Consider the following 8,622-nt stretch of genomic DNA (forward strand, 5'->3'; position numbering starts at 1 on the left):
CCTGTGAATTATAAAAATGAGTTGGATCAATAGGTACCTAGTGTAGTGCAACATTGGGGAACACGGTTTGCTTGTGTCATTGCAGAATCCAGTGAAGTCCTCTGGATTCCTGCTCATAGAATTAAACTAACAACATGAATAAGAACAATAGATTCTTTCTATATCCGCCCATTGCTGAGATAGAAGAAATAAATTTCAAAAGAAGAATCTTAAAGGTGGTGCTGCTTGGTATTGAAAAGGCTAAAATACCAAGTTGGGGTCAACTTAAAAAGCTGACCTTTAATGGTAAAAACGATGCTACAAACAAGCTACTAGAAAAGAAAAAAATGCTACTAACCTGATTTTAGCAATGATTGCTTTGGTAACAATTCTGGTAAGTAGAGCTGAAAATTTTAGTTATTAGGCATATGTCCCTAATCCTCTATTAAGTAGAGCTATTCATTAGAAAAATAATGCCTTTCCTATTTTTGTTAATGATTCTAATTGGCTTCTAGGACCTTTTAATGATAGAGGTTTCTTAGCACCTTCGGAAGAACACATGAAATTAGAAAATTATACAACAGGAGTTGAGGAATTACCTATATGTATAGGACATGAGCCACATTGTTTAAAAATATAAGCTCAAACTTAGCTCTCTATTGTCAAAAATAACAGTAAAGGAGAAGGAAAAAAATGTTTGTTACAAGGATACGGATTTAAAAGTAATACATCTGTACATTAAACATCATAGATTAAAGCACTCATGGTTCCACCCAAGTTAAAGGGCAGGGTGCTAATTTAAGGTGGCATAAGAACAATGGTTTAATTACAGCTGGTGGTCAAGGTAATCATCCTATCATATGGCATGGAGGAAGTATGTCACCTCAAGCTCCTCATATAAAATTTGGTCCTATACAATATCATTTGTAGAAAGTAGTCACGGCACTTAAACATATGTCAGTGTAGAAAGAAAAAATTTGGAGAAATTATCCTTCTAGTCTTATTATGTTAATCTTTAAGAAAAATGAAACACATTTCATATCTGCTTGTGTTAGATTGCCTTATATGTTTATTATAGGTGAAACCAAATAGACAACTAAAAATTATTCAATAACTTGCAATAAGTGTGTTTTTATACATGTATTAACACTTCTATTTTTAAAATGAAAATAGTCCAAGTCTTTACATTTTAAGAACCAAACAGGAGTCTGGATTCCAATACAGATGCATCGGATGTGGCAGGGTTCCCCTTCCATGATGCTGTTACAACATCTTATTAAGTCCTTGAAGTGAACCAAGAGACTGGTTGGACTGATCATCGCCATCATTATAGGACTAATAGCTGTAACCACCACGGCTGCTGTATATGAAGTTACATTACATCAAAGTTTACAGACTGTGGCCTTTGTACAAAATGGCATGAAGATGCTGAACAACTGTGGACTTCTCAATAACATATAGATAATAATATTAATACTCAAGTTAATGATTTAGAACAGACTATGATTATGTTAAGATATCAAATTGTTAGCCTGCAAAGACAAATTCAGCTAAGATGTGATTAGAATGTAACTACTTTTTGTGTTACCCCTATTACTTAAAATCATATTTGTTTCCCTTAGGGAAATGTTAAAAAGCATTTGTTAAGTTATGATAATATAACTAAAGAAATCATTAAATTACAAAGACATATTCATGAAGCTTTTCAAAGAAAATTAGAAACTCTAACAGGTCAACCTATATTGAAGGGATTGATGGATAATTTATCACAATTAAATCCTATTGAACATATTAAAGGATTTTTGGGATCCACTGTGGGACTTTTTATAATAGTATTAATTCTATGTTTTCTTTTATATATAGTCTGACGACGAATCAAACCAAGAGAAATAAAGGATGAACGACAGAAGACCGTGTTTTCTGTGGTGCTTCATAACATTCAGCATAAAATAAAAAGAGAAAAATGTTGTGGAATAATCCATTGCAGGACCTTGGATGGGAACACAGCCAACAAGAAAAGAATGTTTTGCCAAGAGAATTGTTTTGTGACTCGAAGGCGGGTCACTGAAACAGGTCTATGTGACTGAAGGTGGTTGCTGGGCTTTCTTCTCAGTAAAACATTCTCATAAGATTTCTGTTCCCTTCAAGGCTATCTGTCCCTTGAGATAAAAGAAAGGAATGTTGTGGGAACCATAGAAGCAATAACAGTTAATGCTTTTTGATATTATATTGTTATTAAGCTATTCTGCAGATGTATCCCATGTATCTATAAGTAAAGGTTATGCTTGATGCTATGCCAATTTCTAAGTAAACAAGTTTTTTGAAACCTTGTGAATAAAAAGAGGACACAGCGAGAACTTGGTGCCATTTGCCTGAGCGAGCTGTGGTCCTTTGCTAGTTCACGAATATTTCGTCTGCTGATCTCTCTCTCTCTGTGCCCCCAACTCACAACAACAATAATTACACTGTAGTCATGAGGCACTACGACTGGTGAGGGGAGTCCAGGTTGGAATGACCCCATATCCTCCATAGTGGCATTTATAGCCCTAAGGTCCTGTAACAGTCTCCATTTTCCTGATTTCTTTTTAATAACAAAAATAGGAGTATTCCATGAACTATTAGAAGCTTGTATATGTCCATCCTGTAATTGCTGTATAACTAATTCTCTGGCTGCCTTAATTTTTTCTGAATTCTGGGCCCACTATTCTACCCATACTGGGTTGTTAGACTTCCAGTTAATGGGGTTGGCAGCTAATAACTCAGTGGCCCCAACTATAAATTTGTATATCCTATACCATGTCTTCCTTGATTCTCCAGCACCTGAACTGTATAAACTTGGCCCTGCTGTTTCTTTCCTAGCCCACGATTAGGGTCAAAGCCCATCTGCAATATTTGTGCAGTTACTTTTGAATCCGGGCTGTACAGTTAAACACTCATCTATTCTAAAATGTCTCTCCCCCAGAGAGATAATGGTATACTTGAAACTACATAGGGGCAGAAATTTCCTTGGTTACTGTCTTCATCCTGCCAAGATAATATTTGAGAAGTTTTAGCAACACTTGGAGCCTGGCCAAGTCCAACCAATGAGGTTGGAGTTAGCTAGTGGGCCAGGCTCGAGGCCAATATTTGCTAGCGATATAGGAGATGTCTGCCCCAGTATAGATACTAAAAGCCCCTCAATTTCCCTTCCTGAGATTTTCAATTTCTTGAATGGCCGGGTTTTCTTAGTTTCTTGTATCCAAAATACAAAATCACTGGAGCCCAAACACCTTCTCCCGTTTTTGTTCAGATATAGGCTTCCCAACCAGACAGTAAGGCAACAGTAAAAGCTGGGCAACCCTTTGGCCAGGATAAATCTCAAGCATTTTAATTGGGGGAGCAATCATTACTTTTATCTCCCCTTCATAGTCCGAATCAATTATTCCTGGCACAACATACATTCCTTTTAAAGATGTAGAACTTCTGCCAATTAATAATCCAACCATTCCTTTAGGAAGGGGACCTTTAATTCCTGTTGGTAATGTAACCACAGGACTGTCAGGGGTTAATATGGCTGAGGCGGTTGAACAGAGGTCCAGTCCTGTGCTGCCTGGGGTTGCCCTGGTGAGGTCTGAGACGGACCGGAGTTGGCAAATGGACTCAGGCTGGCCCCAACTGTTATCGGGGTCTGGGGCTGGTCCCCTTGCCAGTTTCCCTGATTGCCACTTTGATTACTTGTCAAATTTTGGTTTTGTGGGGGTTACCATCCTGTCCCTAAATTTGGTACTAATGGCTATCTGGCCATTTTTGTGAAATTTAGAATGGCACTGCTTTGCCCAGTGTAGTCCTTTTTGACAGCATGGACATAGAGTCTTAGGTAATGGGACATTATTATTGGCATTATTAATTATGGGGACTGTCCCTTGCACTCCAGGGCCTGCTTGCCCACTCTTGTTAGGGCATTGTCGGCTAAAGTGGCCCGTTTGATTACAAGTGAAACAAGTAGGGCTTCCCTTAGAGCAGTGGTTCTCAACCTTTCTAATGCCGTGACCCCGTAATATAGTTCCTCATGTTGCGGTGACCCCAAACCAAAAAATAATTTTAGTGGCTACTTCATAACTGTAATTTTGCTAGTTATGATTTAGAATGTAAATACCTGATATGCATTATGTATTTTCCGATGGCTTTAGGTGACCCTGCCGGGGTCGTGACCCACAGGTTGAGAACTGCTGCCTTAGAGGAAGCCTCATTGTTAGAGGGCATTTTTCCTTGATACATATTTTAATAGATTGAGGATACATTTCTCCTTTTAGAGCTGCAGCAATAGTCACTCCCTGAATAAAGGCAGGATTTACATTCTGACAGGTTTGATGAACTTCCATATTGTTCCTTCTCTCCTACTGATGATGACATGGCCCGGCAGGTGGAATTAACATTTTCATAAGCCAATTGCTTAACTAAGATATCCCCTGCTGTCTCATTAGGAATAACTCTTCTGACTGCCTGAATCGACCCAGCAACATAATCCTCATAAGGTTCATCACCTTTCTGTTTTATCCCACTGCAGTAGTATCTCCACTAGACGGAGCCGGCAACCTTCTCCAAGCTGACACAGCACAGCCATTCACCTGCAGCAAAGCTGGTTTAGAGAGTTTTAACTGGTTACTAATATTAGCAAAATCTCCTTCCCCTGTGATTATTTCTCTAACTAAGGGGCTATGAGACCTCTGATTCCTAACTGCCTGTTGCTTAGCTTGCTCCTCATATTCAGCTCTCCAAAGGAGGTAATTTCCTTCAGATAAACAGGCTTTCGCTACCTGTTCCCAATCATAAGGAGTCATCCAATTATGAGAAACTGTTTCACCAAAGACATAGTATAAGGAGAGGTGGGTCCATATGGACGACAAGCCATTTTTAGCTTTTTCAATAATTTATAAGGAAGCAGCTCCCATGTAGGAACCCCCTCATCATCAAATTCACCAGCCACAGCCACAGGGAAACATAATGCCAGATCAGTTTCCCCTTGGTCACAAGAAATTTGAATTGCCTTCTAGAACCCTGTTAACCCTGATTTTTCCTTTTTATTAACATCTAGTCATTGCACTGGTAGAGGCAAAGGCATTCTAATAACCTTATTTTTATCCTTTTAATCAGTCTTGGGGGATGTAATATGAGCAGGACTGTTTTTGAACCCCAATCCTCACTATCCCTATTATATTCAGCTGCCTCATCTTCTAATGCAGCCTCATCAGATGGTGATAAATGGTCTTCATTATCATCCTGATGTTTACTCAATTTTAAAGAGGCCATTCCATAGTCTCACTATCTAGAGACTGCCTTCTATTTCTAATTAACGAAGTCTCTTCTTTTGGAGGAGCAGTTGCTTTTGAAAATTTATGTGCCTCATGTTCTGGATCTAAGGCATCTTTAATCAAGCTCCATAATGCAAATGGATCAACTGGGACCTTTTCTGGCCCATGTAGCTCATAATAGAGTTTTAGATTTTCTCCAGCCTTAGCCCAGGTGTCAAGACTCAGCATTCCTCCTTCTGAAAACCATGGAGAACATTCTTGTACAACATGCAGAAAATGAGCTACTTGTTAAGGGGAAACACTAACTCCTTTCAGAGAAAGTGTATGCTTGTATGCTAAATAATTCCTATAACCAGTCTTCTTTCTTTAGGCTCAGTAAGCCCATGACTTCTCAAAATCTCAAGTTCTGTTACTTTCCACCTATCCTCACCCTGTCTTCCTTACAGGAGGGTCTGCAGCACCCTGACTGGAGTCCTATCCATCCCGAGACAACAAGGGGGCTTACCTGTGGGTCCCTGTCCAGGCGCCAAATGCCAGGGTCTAGCCCCGTGGGGAATAAAAGAGTCCCACAGAAAGAGACGGTCTAGGCATGAAACAAGTGAGAGAGCCAAATTCTTTAGCATTCACTGCCAGCCATCTGTGCCAATGGCTAGTGCAGCTTTATTTTTATACACACACACTAAGTTAGAATCACATGGTATACAGAATACACTGATTAATAATCATTTTGATTCACAATGGTTACATATTTGTAGGCAATGGTTAGTACATTTCTATAAGCTATAAATCAGGTGTTAAGTCATTCCAAGTACATTTATACAATAACTTGGAAAACAGCAACAATGATTTTGTGAAAGTGTCTAAAAGGTCAGTATTGATTAATAACTCTACCTTACCTAACGACCTATTGTCTAGTCAAACGTTATTTGTCTACTATATTCATATACTAGTTAAGTTCTAACTTTATTTTTCTCAGAGTGTTCCACCACCTGCAGGTCAGGTATGCAAGAGGAATGGAAAGGTTTTCTATTCTATTACATGAAAAGGCTAGGGAGGTAACATAATGGATTAGGTGAAGGCTGAAAGGTGCTTTTATGTATAGTTACTGTTTTCTACCTACTCATAAGTCACAATCTATTTTTTCCTAATAAGATTTATAGGAGGGAATTTTCCCACAGACTTAGTCCTTTTGGGGGGATATCACAGCCAGCCTCCTATGTCTATGGGCCCAGGCAAGGGGGTTTATAGGCTTTTCTGTGGAACTCACAGCCTCTGTCTCATTTCCAGAGAAATTACTACAAATTTGCAGGGAAAGCACGGTGGTATTAGTCCTGTGCCATCAATGATAGCACACACACCCAGAAAAGGGGGGATAAAAACCAAATTAATTCAAAAAGTTGAGGGGGAAGTATCCTTGTGCCTCTTCTTCGGGGTGACTGTGTCAGCCGGCAGCTGGTGATCGACTTCCGACAGACTCTGAACAAATCAATCATTGTGACTTGACATGCTCTTAGCCCGGCCCACCCAGTTTCTGTAGGAGCCCAGTCTCCGGCTCCCACCACCACAGCGATGGGTCCATTTCCTTTGGAATTTACTTTTGAGGCTACACTTAGCCTTTGAAAGGTGTCCATTTTCTCTCTGCTCAGATTTACTATTAATCTTAATCCTTACTCCTCCGCCTAAACCCGGTCACTCCCTAGTTTCCGTGACCTACTCTATGAACTCTATAAGGACTCAAGTGAAAGGAAATACCTACAAAATAAAAAGAAAAAAATAAAATTAAGGAAACCTACCTGAAACCCAGCTGTGATCGTCCGGTCCCTTAGCAGATCTTCAGAACACTCAGTGAGGGAACGTCTCTGCCCGACGTGATGGAGCCTCCAGGGGGACTGAGCAGGGGTCACTGGGGGCATTTCCAGACCTTCTGACCTTTAAGTTGGTTGAATATCAGGTGACATGTGGGAAGTGAGCATCCAATTAGCATAATGCCCCTGGATGGAAGGCAGTCTTGCAGGAATGCCCTGTCCTTGGTCCTTTACAGTTCTCAGGACTTTTCATCTTAGAGGGACTCGTGTGCTTACAGTCAGGAATCTGTACCTTCTGAGTGGTCAGATGCCTGTGAGGTGAGCCGTGTAGTAATGCACTGAGGGTCGTGTTCTGCGGCCCTGAGCCCCTCCGCACTGTGTGCAGCCATCGTGGTCAACCTCTCTCGGCATTGTCATGTTGTAGCACTGCAGCTGTTTCTATGACTCACTAGTCTTCTCCTGTGTCATGCAGACCTCCTGGGCCCCCACTGACTGCAGACCCTGTCTGCCACCGTTGTCCCTGTCTCAGGGAAGCCGACCTCTCTAGGGAATTCATGAGGAAGGAGCCCACACATCTGTCTCTTTGGGAATGGCTTGTTCTACACTTTGCCTGGGGACTCATGCTGACCTCAAGTCACCCCCTGTGGACAGATGGAGCTCTGCAACCCTGGTGTGCAGCCTTCTCCCGTGGGTGGATGCGGCCTCCACCCTCGGGATGGCAAGCGATTGCTTATGTCTTTCCTCTTCTCTCAGCCAGGGTCGGGGTTTGGTTAAGAGGTTTCAAGGATGGAAACTCTCGTTACCCCATTGGGGTCTTTGGTTGGCCCATAGACCTTCCTGGGCTCCAAGGGGCTTCTACAAGAACCACCCCTGCTGGCTTCATCCCAGGAACATGGCCCTGCTCACCGTGTTGGTCTCATTCTTTTAATTATTAATTGTTCCTTAGTCTCCTCGCCTCTTCAGATAGAAGCTATGAGCATTTTAAATGCCATGAACAATGTTTTCTCTTGAAAATTTTCCCAAACTTTTCGCTATGTGTTGACTACTACTTAATTAATGTCACTTATTTCAATCAGGGGTGTTTTACAGTGTTCTGTACAGGGGTCTCCTGTTTCCCTTCTGTGGGCACTTGGGGAAAGGGGGGTACTGATTTGAGATGTGCATGTACTTGAACTCCCAGTGTCCTCATGTGCATTTGTTCATTGTTGGTGAACCTGCCCCCATGCTGAGCATGCTAAAGGCCCTGGAATCCAGATCCTGCCCCTCTGGTCCATCTTGTGGGGGTGGCAGGGCACGCATGGAATCCACACAGGTGGCTTGTGCCCAATGGGCCACCCACAAAGCTGCCTGTGCCTTTTCTTACAGCATCTGCCCGTAGTGACACCGGCCCACCTGCCTCCTCCCACGACGGGAATGTCCACTCTCAGGACCACCATCCTGTGGGGGAGGGTCCCACGCCCTGTCTGAAAAATGAGTACCTTTTCCCCCAGGAATTCTCCAAGGCCCTGCTCACCGTGTTGGTCTCGTTCTTTTAATTATTAATCGTT

General features: G+C 41.7%; 1 long non-coding RNA gene across 1 annotated transcript in view; it reads left to right on the forward strand.

Moving 5' to 3' along the window:
* Positions 1-2,385, forward strand: part of LOC136309104 (uncharacterized) — a 49,784-nt gene extending 47,399 nt beyond the window's left edge. Inside the window, exon 3 of the long non-coding RNA XR_010726226.1 lies at positions 1,843-2,385. This is a non-coding gene — a long non-coding RNA (uncharacterized lncRNA). The remainder of the gene's footprint in view (positions 1-1,842) is intronic.
* The last annotated feature ends 6,237 nt before the right edge of the window (positions 2,386-8,622 follow it).

Source organism: Saccopteryx bilineata, chromosome 6 (genome assembly GCF_036850765.1).
Source record: "Saccopteryx bilineata isolate mSacBil1 chromosome 6, mSacBil1_pri_phased_curated, whole genome shotgun sequence".
In the NCBI taxonomy this organism is placed as follows: Eukaryota; Metazoa; Chordata; class Mammalia; order Chiroptera; family Emballonuridae; genus Saccopteryx; species Saccopteryx bilineata.